Below are 15,515 nucleotides of genomic sequence, written 5' to 3'. Positions count from 1 at the left end.
TGCAGAAGTTCTTTAGTTTAATTAGATCCCATTTGCCAATTTTTGTTTTTGTTGCAATTGCTTTTGGTGTCTTTGTTGTGAAATATTTGCCAGGTCCTATGTTCAGAGTGGTATCTCCTAAGTTATCTTCCAGTGTTTTATAGTTCTGGGTTTTACATTTAAATATTTAATCCATCTTGAGTTGATTTTGTATGTTGTGTAAGGTAGGGGTTCAGTATCACTCTTCTGCATATAGCTAACCAGTTATCACGCACCATTTATTGAATAGGGAGTCTTTTCCTCATTTCTGGTTTCGTCAAAAATTAGATGATTCGTAGGTATGCGGCATTACTTCTGGGTTCTCTGTTCTGTTCCATTGATCTGTGTGTCTGTTTTTGTACCAATACTCTGCCATTTTGGTTACCGTAGCCCTGTAGTGTAGTTTGAAGTTGGGTAACGTGATGTCTCCTGCTTTGTCCTTTTTGCTTAGGATTGCCTTGGCTATTTGGGCTCTTTTGTTCTTTCCTTTTTTTGAGATGGAGTCTCACTCTGTTGCCCAGGCTGGAGTGCAGTGGTGCAATCTCGACTCACTACAACCTCTGCCTCCCAGTTCAAATGATTCTTCTGCCTCAGTCTCCTGAGTAGCTGGGATTACCGGCCTGCACCACCATGCCTGGCTAATTATTTTTGTACTTTTGGTAGAGATGGGGTTTTGCCATGTTGGCCAGGCTAGTCCTGAACTCCTGACCTCAAGTGATCCACCCACCTCGGCCTCCCAAAGTGGTGGGATTACAGGCACAAGCCACCACACCTAGCCCGAGCTCTTTTTTGAATATGAATTCAATATGAATTTTAAAATAGTTTTTCCTAATTCTGTGAAGAATGTCATTGGTAATTTGATAGGAATAGCATTGAATCCGTAAATTGCTTTGGGTAGTGTGGCCATTTTAGTGATATTAGTTTTTTGTATCCATGAACATAGAATGTTTTTCCATTTGTTTGTGTCATCTCTGATTTCTTTGAGCCATGTTTTGTAATTCTCATTGTAGAGATTTTTTTACCTCCTTGGTTACGTGTATTCCTAGGTATTTTATTCTTTTTGTGGCTATTGTGAATGGTGTTGTGCTCTTGATTTGGCTCTTGGCTTGGATGTTGTTGGTGTATAGTAACCAATCAGTAATGCTGATTTTTGTGTGTTGTTTTTGTATCCTGAAACTTTCCTGAAGTTGTTTATCAGATCAGGGAGCTTTGGGGAGAGACTAGATGTAGAATCATGTTGTCTGCAAATAGGGATAATTTGACTTCCTCTTTTCCTGTTTGGATGCTGTTTATTCTTTGTTTTGCCTGCTTGCTCTGGCCAGGATTTCCAATAATATGTTGAAGAAGTGGTCAGAAAGGACATTCTTGTCTTGTGCCGGTTTTCAAGGGGAATGCTTCCAACTTTTGCCCATACAATATGATGTTGGATGTGGATTTGTCATAGATAGCTCTTATTTTCAAGTATATTCCTTCAATGCCTAAGTTATTGAGGGTTTTTAACATGAAGGGATGTTGAATTTTATGGGAATCCTTTTCTGCATCTATTGAGATGGTCATGTGGTTTTGTTTTTAGTTCAGTGAATGGGTTGAATCACATTTATTGATATGCATATGTTGAACCAACCTTGCATCCCAGGGATAAAGCCTGCTTGATCATGGTGGATTAGCTTTTTTGTGTGCTACTGGATTTGGTTTGCTAGTATTTTGTTTAGGATTTTTGCATCTGTGTTTATCAAGGATATTGGGCTGAAGCTTTCTCTTTTTGTTGTGTCTCTGCCAGCTTTTTGGTATCAAGATGATGCTGACCTTATTGAATGAGTTGTGGAGAAGTCCCTCCTCCTCAATTTTTTGAAATAGTTTCGGTAGGAATGGCACCAACTCTTCTTCTTTATAAATCTGGTAGAATTCAGCTGTGAATCCATTTGGTCTTGCACTTTTTTTGGTTGGTAGGGTTTTTATTACTAACTCAATTTTGGAACTTGTTATTGGTCTGTTCAGGAATTTAATTTCTTTCTGGTTTAGTCCTGGGAAGTTGTATGTGTCCAGGAATTTATCCACTTCTTCTAGATTTTCTAGTTTCTTTGCATAGAATTGTTTGTAGTAGTCTCTGACGGTTTTTTATATTTCTCTGGGGTCAGTGGTAATGTACCCTTTGTCATTTCTTTTTTTTTGAGATGGAGTCTCGCTCTGTCGCCAGACTGGAGTGCAGTGGCACGGTCTCGGCTCATTGCAACCTCTGCCTCCCAGGTTCAAGCGATTCCCCTGCCTCAGCCTCCTGAGTAGCTGGGACTACAGGCACACACCACCACACCCCGCTAATTTTTCATATTTTAGTAGAGACAGGGTTTCACCATGTTGACCAGGATGGTGTTGATCTCCTGGCTTTGTGATCCACCCATCTCAGCCTCCCAAAGTGCTGGGCTTACAGGCATGAGCCACTGCACCTGGCCCCCTAAAGGGGGGTTCTCCTCTCTTATTTTCTTTATTAGTCTAGCTAGTTGTCTGTCTTATTAATTTTTTCAAATAACCAGCTCCTGGGTTTGTTGATCTTTTATATGGTTTTTAATGTCTCAATTTCTTTCAATTCAGCTCTGATTTTGGTTATATCATGTCTTCTAGCTTTGGGGCTGTTTTGCTCTTGCTTCTCTAGTTCTTCTAGTTGTGATTTAGGTTGTTAATTGGGGCTCTTTCTAAGTTTTTGATGTGGGCGTCTAGTGCTATAAACCACCTTCTTAACACTGCGTTAGCTATGTCCTGACAGATTCTGGTATGTTGTATCTTTGTTCTCATTAGTTTCAAATAATTTCTTGTTTTCTTCCTTAATTTCATTACTAACCCAAAAGTCATTCTGTAGGTGCCATATGGCAATAGGAAGTTGTTTTTGGGTGGAGAGTTCTGTAGATGTATATTAGGTCCATTTGGTCAAGTGTTGAGTCCAGGTCTTAAGTGTCTTTGTTAATTGTCTGCCTCAGTGGTCTCTCTAATACTGTCAGTAGGGTGTTGAAATCTACCACTATTATTATGTGGGAATGTTAGTCTCATCATAGGTTTTTCGTTTTTTGTTTTTTTGAGGTAGAGTCTTACTCTGTGGCCCAGGCTAGAGTGTAGTGGCGCAATCTTGGCTCACTGCAAGCTCCGCCTCCTGGGTTCACGCCATTCTCCTGCCTTAGCCTCCCAAGTAGCTGGGACTACAGGTGCCCACAACCACGCCTGGCTAATTTTCTGTATTTTTAGTAGAGATGGGGTTTCACTATGTTAGCCAGGATAGTCTCGATCTCCTGACCTCGTGATCCGCCTGCCTCGGCCTCCCAAAGTGCTGGGATTACAGGTGTTGATCATAGGTCTTTAAGAACTTCCTTTATGAATTTGGGTGCTCCTGTGTTTGGTATATATACATTTAGGATAGTTAGGTCTTCTTGTTAAATTGAACTCTTTACCATTGTGTAACACCCTTTATCTTTTTTATCTTGTTGAGTTAGAGTCCGTTTTCTCTTAGATTAGGATTACAACTCCTGCTACTTTTTGTCTTCCATTTGCTTGGTAGATTTTTCTATATTCCTTTATTTTGAGCCTGTGGATGTCATTGCATGTGAGATGGGTCTCTTGAAGACCTATACCATTGGGTTCTCTTTATCCAGCTTACCACTCTGTGCCTTTTAATGGGGTATTTAGCCCAATTACGTTCAAGGTTAGTATCGATATGTGCGAATTTGAACTTGTGATGTTATTAGCTGTTTATTCAGATTTGTTTGTGTGGTTGCTTCATAGTGTCACTGGTCTATGTTCTTTAGTATGTTTTTGTAGTGGCCAGTAAGTCTTTTCTTTCAATATTTGGTGCTCCTTTCAGAACCTCTGGTAAGGCAGTTCTGGTGGTAATGAATTCCCTCAGCATTTGCTTGTTGGAAATGGATCTCATTTCTCCTTTACTTATGAAGCTTAGTTTGGCTGGATATGAAATTCTTGGTTAGACTTTTTTTTTTTCCTTAAAGAATGCTGAATGTAGGGCCCCAATCTCTTCTGGCTTGCAGGGTTTCTGTTGAAAGATCTGCTGCTAGCCTGGTGGGGTTCCCTTTGTAGGTGACCTGCCCTTTCTCTCTAACTGCCTTTAACATTTTGACCTTGGAGAATCTGATGATTATATGTCTTGGGGATGGTCTTCTTGTGTAATGTCTTGCAGGTGTTTTCTCCCTGCAGCATTTTCAAGTAACACCTGCCCTTTTCCAGCCTTAGTTCTGAGTTAGGTGAAAGGGAGAAGTACTTTGCATTAGTCCTACAGGTAACCGTCAGACAGGTTAGAACAGATGCACACAATAATTTATGAATAAGACATGCCCTGCTCCCTCTGGAACCAAGGACCAGAGTCTCACATTGGGAATGTGGCTGCAACCGAGCCATGACAGGGATAGGGCAAAGGCAAGTAAAAACACCAGACAGTTTTCCTACTGTTTTCAAGTGGCCTTTTTCTTTATTCAGCATTCACTTGCTTGTTTTAAACTTTAGACTATTTTTCAGAGCTTCGAGAAAGTTGGTTCTGACAGTTTCTGCATTTTTTTTTTTTTTTTTTTTTTTTGAGACAGAGTCTCAGAGTCGCCCAGGCGGAGTGCAGTGGTGCGATCTTGGCTCACTGCAACCTCTGCCTCCCAGGTTCAAGCAATTCTCCTGCCTCAGCCTGCCAAGTAGCTGGGATTACAGGCACATACTGTCATGCCCAGCTATTTTTTGTATTTTAGTAGAGATGGGGTTTCACTGTGTTGCCCAGGCTGGTCGTGAACACCTGAGCTCAGGCAATCCTCCTGCCTCGGCCTCCCAAAGTGCTGGGATTATAGGCGTGAGCCACTGTGCCCGGCCTCTGCATGTTTTTTGTATGTTTCTATGGAAGGATGAGGGCTTGGAATTGCCTGTCCCACCATTTTTCTCTGCTTTGATGATTTTTATCTGAATCACTATGCTAGTGGTTGTAAAATGATGATTTTATATTTCTGCAATGTCTTCTATACTTATTAGTTGGCATTCTATTTAAGAGTTTTATTTCCTGTTTATTTTGTTCATACTGATATGATTCAGATATTTTAACAGCATATTTTAAAATATGACTTATTGAGGTATAATGTATAGACAATAAAATTCACACCCTGAGTGCTCAGGTTGGTGACTTTGCTGAGTGTAACATGTCACAACCATATAATAACCACCTTAGTCAAGATACAGAGCATGTTCCTCTTCCCAAAGAGTTCTCTTATGCCCCTTTGCAAAGGCTTTTTTAAAACTTTTTTTTTTGTAAATTACAGATTTGCAGGAAGTTGTAAGGATAGTAGAGAGAGGGCCCATGTATCCTTCATTATATTTCCCTCAGAGGTTAAATCTTGTGTAAATATCATACAATATCAAAACCACAAAATTGACATTGGTACAATGTATATGTGTAGTTCTGTGTCAATTTATTACTTGTAAATTCCTGGAACCAGGACTTCGTGCTCCCCACTAGGCCTCTCTTTGGTGCCACCCTGGCTGGGATGGGGAAGGGTACCTGCTTACTGCTCCCCAAGTGATCTCCACCAACAGGGAAGGCCTCACCACACTTCGGTGATAGTCAGAGATCCACCCACCTCACTCTTCTCTGACACCCTGGCAAGGAAGGTGGGTTGAGGCATCTTGTTTTGTGAAGGTGGAAGTCCAGGGTCTCCAGTTGGCCTTTGCTGGTGGGGGTGGCAGTGCAGCTATTTCTGTGGTGTTAGGCTGGAGCAGTGTAGTTATTATCTAAACATTTTACTGTCTAAAAGTTGCTTGTCTTGCTAAGCTGCTGCTTTCCTGGTCCTTTGGCTAGAAAGAGCTGGCTTTTCTGGGGGGGCTTTCCTGGTTTATTCCTATTGGCATCTCCTCCAGCACCCAGTCTGAGATAATGAGACAAGAAGAAAACTCAGGGAACCCACTGCCGTGTCGTTCTGGGTCCCGAGACCCCTAGCCACACTGCCTTCTTCTATCCACTTTTCAGAACCTTTTTATATCTGCTTTGTGTATGTGATGTCCAGGGTTTTTAGCTGTATTTGCAGAGGCAATAAGAAGTGAATCTACTCTTGCAGTGTCTTATTTTTTGACTTAAATTTTAAAGATTTGGTTCACATTATCATCACATTTTCCTCCATAAGACAGTAATACCAGTTTATGTTCCCACCAGCAGTGTCTGAGAGTGCCTGTGGCCAACACTGAGTTCTAGCGTCCTTTTCCATCTTGTTGATCTGACAGGCAGAAATGTGTGTCAGTGGTATTAATTTTTGTTTCTTTGGTTTCAAGTAGAGATTGAATATTTTTCGTATATTTATGGGCCTGATTTTTCCCTCTCTTGTGAATTGCCTCTTCATGTCCCAAGAGAGAGAGAATTTAAAATAGAAAGTGAGGAGTAATATGTTGCTGTATCAGTTAAGGCCCAACCAGGAGAAACTACAGCAATTATTGGAGCAGAGAATTTCATATCAAGTCAGTAACTAGGTACAAGATTGTTAACTAGGTTATTGAAAGGGTAAAAAGGGAACATTAAAGTATTATGGAGGTAGCAACCACAAGAAGCAGCTACCACCAGTTGTAGGGCTGAAGAATCAAAGGGAAGATGTTGCAGTTACTAAAACTCTAGAGGTTAAGGAAAGTCTCCATGTAACTCAGAGCTTCATGGAGGGGCACCTCTTGGCTGGGGCTTTTATCTTCAAGGGTGGGATATGATGAAGTTGCTTCTGCGGATTTTGGAAAAACTGCAGGCAGGAATCAGCGGCTGCTCCAGGGCAGAACTGATCTGGTAAAGGAGCCCTGCTGGGGTGGTGTTCCTCAGAACAAGAAGGGAGAGGAAGCAGACGGCACAGGTGCAGATTTCCTGTGGCTTTCCTGAGACTCTCATGAAGCCACATGGCCAAGCGGGAGTGGGATTTGCTGAGTGCCAGCCAGGCCCCGCAGTGTGGAAGACCAATGTGGAAGGTGAGCTGGGATCTGAAGTGCAAGAACATGATGATCAGCTCAGCTACCATTCCCTTAGGAGGTGTTGCCTTGGGGTGAATGTGGAGTGGGAAACATGAATTGGCTGTGCCTCTGGTTGTCTTGGGTCTTCTTTAATAGTTTCTCCTTTAATAGTTTGAACATCTTGCTACAGTGCGTTTTAGTGTGAACATTGTTTTTGGTACAACATGGCTCCTAAATTATATTTTGCATATGGATGCTATCCCGGGTACTCTATGTCACTACCTTTGTAGTATCATACAGAATTGGATATGAAGTTGTATACATGTACTTCACAGGGGAGACAGGGTTTTTCAAGAGTAGTTCTGATTATGTCTGATGCTCTCTTTACTTTAGATCCTAATCCGCCTCGCATTCTCTCAGCTTAGTAAAGTGAGGCTTCAGTTCTATTCCAGTCAAGCTAGAGACCACCATCCGTGACCGCTCATGCACACATTCCTCTTCTGACTTCCCTGTTTGTTTGTCCTGTTTGAATTGATTCTGAATTCCTAAGGATTGGGATCATATTTATCTTATGCATAGGACCTTGAGGGCACTTAGTAGTTGCTCAACAAATATTTGTCAAATATTGATAGCAACAACAGCAATCATATTTACTTTACATAGAATCACTTAATTCTCATATCAACTCTGAGTAGTTGTTACCATATTCACTTCTGAGGTGAATTTTTTTCTTATTGTAACATCTTTGAATTAGGGATACATTTTATAACCAGTGACATAACATCATTTTTTTTCTTAGTGGTAATGGAATAATGGTTCATGTTATAATCGATGGTGTCTTAGATTCAATTAAATATGGTGTTATTCCCACTTTATAGGAAACTGGGGCACAAAGAGGCAAAGTGATTTGCCCCAGGCCACACTGCTAGAGAGTGCCAGAGCTGTGGGTGAAGGTCTGGCCTCTAGTTTGACGGTCTTCGTCTTCACCGTTGCCTTCCTGCCTCTCTATGCCTTTGAGCCAGCCCACCTGTCTCAGTCTGTTCCATCTTCTGTGTCTAGCTCAGACTTCACCTGCCATACCAGCCATTCTCGTCCCATGCTACTCTGCCAGTCAGCTGTCATTTCTTCTCCCCTCCCTTGAAACCCATAGCATTTCTTTTTGATACTTATTTTACCTGGTTTTCTATGTTTTTATTTAATGCATTTGCCTTTTCCAAGTTATTCAGACTTCAAATCAGCTTGTAAGGTAGAAATCATACACAGTCAAAACTACCCAGGCGTACATTTTAGGAAGACTGGTTAGGTTTGGGTTTGCAGTTCAGTACACTCAGTTTTTTCTTCTACATTAGGCAAATCACTATTTCAGCATCAGATCAGCCCCAGATCATTAGTTATCAAATCAATAGTTATTTCAGCACCAAATCAGAACCACATGAAGTAGTCACTTGTGTTTTGGAGCCATGTTACAGGAAAAATCCTAATCTTCAACATTGGATGAGCTTGTTAAGTGTAACAGGATACCCTCTAGGAGACACATAGAAATGAGGCAGACTGCAGGAGGCACTTCTTCTGCTTAGAAAGCGCTGCCACACTGCATACTTCCCACTCTGGGGCTCAGCCTGCATTGGCATAGGTGGCAGCAGGCACGATGAGCTCCTTTCCAAGGCGTTTGCTCATTGAGAGGAATGGCAATTGTTCTCCATTTTCAAAACTTAAAGAAAACTGGTTTTAATTTAACAGCTGTATTAAGATATAATTCACTTACCATATAATTATCCCATTCAAAGTATCTAACTCAGTTATTTTAAGTATATTCATAGAGTTGTACAACCATCACCACAATCAATTTTAGAACAGTTTTGTCACTCCCAAAAGAAACTCTCTACCGATTAGCAGTAACTCCCTGTTTTCCACAACCCTTAGTCCCAGCAACATCTAATCAACTTTGTCTCTATGGATTTTTGCAGGTACTGAACATGCCATATAAATGGAATCATAGAATATGTGGTCTTTGTGACTAGCTTCTCGTGTAGCATAATGTGTTCAAGATTCATCTATGCTGTAGCATGTATTAGTACTTCATTTCCTTCTATTGCCAATATTCCATTGTATGGCTGTATCACATTTTATATATCTGTTAACCATTTGATGGATATTTGGGCTGTTCTCACTTTTTTAGCTACTATGAATAGTGCTGCTGTAAACATTTGTCTACGAGTTTTTCTGTGGACATGTTTGTATTTCTGTTGGTTATATACTTTGTAGTGGAATGGTTGGATCAAATAGTAACTGTCTGTTTAACTTTCTGAGGAATGTTTGTACTGTTTTCCAAAGTGGCTGCCTGCACCGCTTTACATTCGCACTAGTCCACCTGTGTCTGAGCAGATGGTGGCTTCCCCACAGTTCTGTGGCCTTTTCCCTCATGGTCACAAGGCATCCAGTCCTCACATCAGCACCTCAAGCAGGAAAGACACTTCTCCAGCCACTTCTGCACATGTCTCATTGGCTAGAGCTGAGACCTGTGACCATCTCAGACCCACCACCATAAAGGAGAGTAGGATTACCGTGGTTGCACTAGATTGGGCACAACTTCCCCTGAGGCTGCCAGAAGAGCCTACCTTTCCTGAGATCAGAGGCATGAAGTAAATGCCTACAAAACTATGGCTTCATTTGCATGAAGGAAGGTAGCAGCTTTAGAGGGGCGCGGCTGCTAGGGGGCCAGTGAACAGTGTGTACCCCAGGATCTTTACAGTCAAGACAGTGGAAGAGGCCAAGACAGACATACATGCATGAGACCTCTGTAGGTCTCAGACCAGCAGGGCCATTTCTAGCACAAGAGCTGGAAGCAGTAACACTCTGATTTGGCCTGAGGCAGTGGTAGCATTGAAGTGACAATGTTCATTCTTGCCTGGTTTCATGAAGTAGAACTAGATCCCTGAAGTTTTTTCTTTAAGGGATTTTCCCCTGGAAGTGCATCCTCTAGGAGAATACTTAGTTGCAATCTGCTTATTAGAAGACAGAGATGCATCTGCTAGCCTCCTGCCTTGTGTGTGGTTTTGGAGTCCAGTTAAGCAGCTGGGCATCAGCCAAGGGATCAGGACTGGAGTAAGGGCTGCCTTGAGTCTGTAGAAAGATGCTGATCTGGAGAAGATGCTGCTGGCAGACCTGCTTTCAGAGCCAGATGTCAGTGTCCTGTGCCCATGCTTTGAGGCCTGCATTCTCCCCGTACCCAACTCATTTCATCCATCTGCCTTTCATTCTTGCTCTTCCCTCCTTCTTTACCCTTGTCTCTCTCAACTTCATTTTCCCACTCTCTTTTTTAGCCTCTTGGAGCTGAGATCCAGAGGCCCAAAGTCTTTTTCTTTTCTTGCAGCAAACAGTATTAGGAAGCCCTTGTCTTTACCAGCAGTGAAGGGGAAAATCCTCTGCTTGGAGGGTGGAGATTAGGGGAGGGTCTGAGAGTGTCACAGGAGAAATGAGAAACAGATGTAAGATCTGTGGCTGAGCCCAGTCAGAGGAGTTGGCGGGTGGAGAGAGGGAAAAGGAGGCTGGAATTTGGTGGTGGTAGTCATTCGTGTGTTTAGTACTTTTGTGGCTTTACTGGTGTTCGTGAAGCAAACGGCTCCCAGCAAGGCAGTGAACAACAAGCCAATGATTAATTGCCCTTTTTAAATTGTAATTGTGTCACTCACCAGAACCCGTGAACATTAATTCTCGATTTACAGAGTGAGTAATTGAATAATGAAGGGGCTGCCTGTTTGTTGTGCTGTGTTCTTACTCTTGCATTTCTACAGTGCCAGGCCCTTCTGTCTCTCCTAGTCTTTGGATGTTGCCCACTTCCCTGTTGGTTTTAGTGCCTGTTCTGGCCTCTGACTGCGAGCTGTCTGACATGACATTTCATTGATGGTGAGTAAGGCCCAGAGCAATGTCATATGCTCTAGAGAAAGGGAGGCTAGCCATTTCTGTTTCCAATCCGATGCTGCCTTTCATTAAATTTCTTCAATGAAAGCCTGCTCTGCCTAACTCAAGCAAAATAATGTGAATTTACTGCAAGGATGCAGGGAAGCTCACAGAAGCAAAGGGAAAGTTGAAGAAGCAGGCCTTAGAAGAAGAGAGCTAGACCCAGGGTCCAGGGTGGGGGCACCAGTAGGCAGGTCCTCCCTGCAGGCACCACTCTAGAATGAATCAGCTCCAGCATTTCCAGTCTGCCATTTCACGCTTGATAGCTTCAAATTCCTGAGCAAGTCACACCCTTGGCAGTGGCGGGTGGAGCACTTTAACTGTCTTGCCAGGAATCAGGAATGCACACATTGTGGGAGGGAACAGTCATTCCTCCCTCCACCCCCAAAACACACATAATCAACAGGCTATTACCAGAAGGGGGAATGGATGCTGAGCAGGCAGATGATTTTTGTATATGGTGTAAGGTAGGGGTTCAGTATCAATCTTCTGCATATGGCTGGTCAGTTAGTCCAGTACCATTTATTGAATAGGGAGTCATTTCCCCATTGATTATTAACTATAGTCACCATTCTATACATTAGATATCCAGAACTAAATTCATCTTATGTGTGAAAGTTTGTACTCTTTGACGTACCTCTCCCCTACCCCATAACCTTTGGCAACCACGCTTTGTTTCTCTAAGTTCTACATGTAAGTGAGATCATGTAGTATTTGTCTTTCTGAAATATGCTTATTTCACCTAGCATAATGTCATATGATCATCTCAATAGCTGCGGAAAGCATTTGACAAAATTCAACATCCTTTCATGATAAAAATTGTCAGCTTTCAGTATAGAAGAAATGTTCCTTAGTATGCAAAGGCTACATATGACAAGCCCACAGCTAATGTTATACTGAATGGTGAAAGACTGAAAGCTTTTTCTGTAAGATCAGAAACAAGGATGCCCACTCTTGCCACTTCTATTCAATATAGGACTCAAAGTTCTAGCCAGAGCAGTTAGGCAAGAAAATGAAATAGAAAGCATCCAAATCAGAAAAGAAGAAGTTAATTGTCTCTGTTTGCAAATGAAGTGGTCTTATATATAGAAGTTCCTAAAAACTTCATGAAAAAACTGTTAGAAGTGTAAAGTTGCAGGAAACAATATCAACATGGAAATATCAATTGCATTTCTATATACTAATAATGACCTATCTGAAAAAGAAATTAAGAAAACAATCCCATTTACATAGCATCAACTTTAGGTTTTGAGATGTTTTTCCATTAGTGAGGCTACTTGGTTTGGAGCCTCAGAGGCCTTTTTGATCAGCAGCTGTGATCTGTAAGGTAGAGGACTGCATGAGAGGTGCAGCAGCTTGGGGCCATGATCAGGCATGCAGGCCTGCCATTTTATGTGGTGGCAGGGGGGCCTGGTACACACTGGGATTAAATTCATGAGATTGTCCTTGTTAAGGAACTTGGATCAGAAAGAGATAAGTAATTCAATACTTTTGGGGGAGGGTTAAGAGGGCACTCTTAATGTGAATAGGGGAGAATCTGTTTGAACCTTTTTTTTGTATCCCTGCTGCACTCATTTTTCTATTGACCTGTCCTGGGAGACACTATGCCTTGTACATGGAGAACTCTTGACAGCTGCCTGCAGGTAGTTTTCTGTGATAGTTAGTGGATGTGCTTGCCACAAATAGGATGGGCAGGAATCTATTTCACACCCCCCACTGCCTCTTGGTTTTCTGTTCCCCAGTGGTGCCCATCTTTATTCTCCATAAGAAACCCAGGCTTCTATCAACATCTTGAACAACAAAAGTTCTCTCTGACCATAGTTCCACTGCTTTGCTCTTCCTGCTCTCTTTCCTATTGAATTTTCTCTTTCCTTTCAATGCATTCTGAAAACTTCCCTGTTCTCTCAGCCCAGCAGCCTCTTCCTCTTTCCTTTGTCTTCCTACCCAGGGCAGACCCCCTTGTCAGCCATTGTGGATTTCACTCTCCTCCCGCTGGCACTCGTTATACATAATATCTGCCCCCACTGCCTTGCTGCTGCTTTTTGCCCCCAAACTGTGGAATGTGGCTGGAGAAAGCTTTGGTGCTAATTTGCAGACTACTTGGTGTACTCCACACAGAACTGCCCAGCCTCAGTGCTGCTCAGCAGCAGCACCGTCCCACCCTCACTCATGCCCCATATAATTTTCTCACAGTAACTTTTCACACATTTCCCTGTTCAGGCATCCCCCAGTGTCAGCAGATACCACTGCCTCTCAGTTCATGGAAGAAAAAAGGGGCCAAATAATCTGACCCCTCCTCCCCCAGTTTCACCCTTTCACATTAGTGTCTGTCTCTTCACTCACTGTTTTCCTTTCGTACTTGTGATCCTCACTGGATTTTGAGAGGTTTTTCTTGGACCTTTATATATCAATTGTCATTCCTTTTGCTTATATTTTTCATTTTCCTCTCTCTATTGATTCCTTTTCCTTAGCTTATGTATTTTCCCCAGATTCTCAAACTACTTTATGTATTTGTTTTTTTTCCTGCTTCCAGTGGTTTAGAAGCTGTGTTCTTCGATTCTTCTTGTGATTATACTTACATATTTACAAAGGTGTTTAATTCCCATGTTTTCTTCACCCAGTTTTTCTCCAGTAATGTCATCTTGCACAACTTGCACAGCCATAGTACAGAGTTTCTCAGCCGCAGCTCTGTTGACATTTTGGGTTGGATGCTTCTTTGTTGTGTGGCTGGCGGGTGGTGACTGTCCTTTGCATTATAGAAAGTTTAGCAGAATCCCTGGCCTCTACTCACTAGAAACCAATAACACTCTTCTAGGTGTGCCAACCAAAACAATCTCCAGATGTTTCCAAATCTCCTGTAGGCAGCAAAATCACCCTGATGGGGGATGGGGGCGGGGGAGAAAAATCACCCTAGTTGGAAACTACTCTGTGTTAGTTTTCTATTACTGCTGTAACAGATTACCAGTTGGTGGCTTAAAACACATGAACATTTTATCTTCTAGCTCTCAGAAGTCTGACAGTCACTCTAGCTCCCATAGGCAAGGGAGGGCATAACACAATGGTGTGAATAAAAGAAGGGGATCTTTGGGAGCTGCTTGTCACTAATGCTGTACTTTTCCCTCTAAGCTATGCTTTAGCTACAGCTCATAGTTTTTTTTTTTGTTGTTTCTTTGTAAAATTTACATAATATAAAAAAACCATCTTAAACATTTTAAAGTATACAATTAACTAGCATTAAGTACACTCACCATGTTTTACAGCCATATCACTATGCATTTCCAGATTTTTTCATGATCCTAAACTCTGTATCCATTAAATAATAACTGTCTCCAATTAAATAATAAATGTCCCCATTTTTCCTCCCCCCATCCTGTGGTAACTTTCACTTTCTGTTTCTTTTCTTTTCTTTTTTTTTTTTTTGAGACAGAGTTTTGCTCTTGTTGCCTGGGCTGGAGTGCAGTGGCACGATCTTGGCTCACTGCAATCTCCACCTCCCGGGTTCAAGCAATTCTCCTGCCTCAGCCTCCCAAGTAGCTGGAATTACAGGTGTAGGCCACCATGCCCAGCTAAGTTTCTGTATTTTTAGTAGACCATGTTGGCCAGGCTGGTCTCCAACTCCTGACTGCAGGTGATCCACCCGCCTTGGCCTCCCAAAGTGCTGGGATTATAGGTGTGAGCCACCATGCCAGCCTCTACTTTCTGTTTCTATCAGTTTGCATATTCTAATTACTTCATATAAGTAGAATTATATAGTGTTTGTCCATCTTTGGCTTATTTCACTAAGTATAACATTTTCAGGGTTCATCCATGTTATACCCAGATCAGAATTCCCTTCCTTTTGAAGACTGAGTAATATTCCATTGTGTATATATACTAGTTTGTTTATCCATTCATCCATTGATGGGCACTTGGGTTGCTTCTACCTTTTGGCTGTTGTGAATGATGCTGTTGTGAATGTTGGTGTACAAATATCTGTTCAAGTTCCTGCTTTCAGTTGAATATATACATAGAAATCCATTATATGGTAGTTCTATATTAAACCTTTTGAGGAAGCACCAAACTGTTTCCGTAGCACTGCACCATTTTATATTTCCACCTGCCATGCACAGGGGTGCCAGTTTCTCCATGCAGCCTACAGACTTTTGATGTTTTATTATTTTATTTTCATTCAGTTCACTATTAAAATACATCTTTTACATTTTTCTTTGAGAAATGAGACCTCCTCTTTGACCCATGATTTGTTTAGAACTGTATTGTTTAATGTTCCAGTTTCTGGAGAGCTCTCTGTTATTTTTCTTCTGATTTTTAATTTAATACTTTGTGATCAGATAACATATTTTAACAATTTCAATTAATTTGAATTTTTAATGTTCATTTTATGAGCTACGAGATGGTCTGTCTTGGTGAATGCTTCATGTATGTTTGAAACTAATGTTTATTGTCATGTGAAGTGTTCTGTAAATGTCAGATTCAATTTTTTATAGTGGTTGTTCAGTTCTTCTGTATTCTTGTTAATTTTCTGTCTAGTGGTTGTCTCAATTTCTGAGAGTTGTGTCGAAGTCCTCAACTATAATTGTAGATTTGCCTACTTC

General features: G+C 41.6%; 1 protein-coding gene and 1 long non-coding RNA gene across 6 annotated transcripts in view; one reads left to right on the top strand and one right to left on the bottom strand.

Annotated features, from left to right (window-relative positions):
- Positions 1 to 15,515, top strand: part of CHCHD6 (coiled-coil-helix-coiled-coil-helix domain containing 6) — a 239,609-nt gene that overhangs the window by 65,025 nt on the left and 159,069 nt on the right. The gene's annotated exons all lie outside the window — the stretch shown is intronic.
- On the bottom strand, positions 12 to 13,855 carry LOC117083364. Its single transcript, XR_004437060.1, has 3 exons — positions 13,846 to 13,855; positions 2,330 to 2,333; positions 12 to 145 (listed from the first exon to the last, which is right to left on the bottom strand). It is a non-coding gene; the product is annotated as an uncharacterized LOC117083364 (long non-coding RNA).

Source organism: Trachypithecus francoisi, unplaced genomic scaffold, assembly GCF_009764315.1.
Source record: "Trachypithecus francoisi isolate TF-2019V2 unplaced genomic scaffold, Tfra_2.0 Lachesis_group0, whole genome shotgun sequence".
Lineage (NCBI taxonomy): Eukaryota > Metazoa > Chordata > Mammalia > Primates > Cercopithecidae > Trachypithecus > Trachypithecus francoisi.
This window is presented reverse-complemented; position numbering and strand designations above follow the sequence as displayed.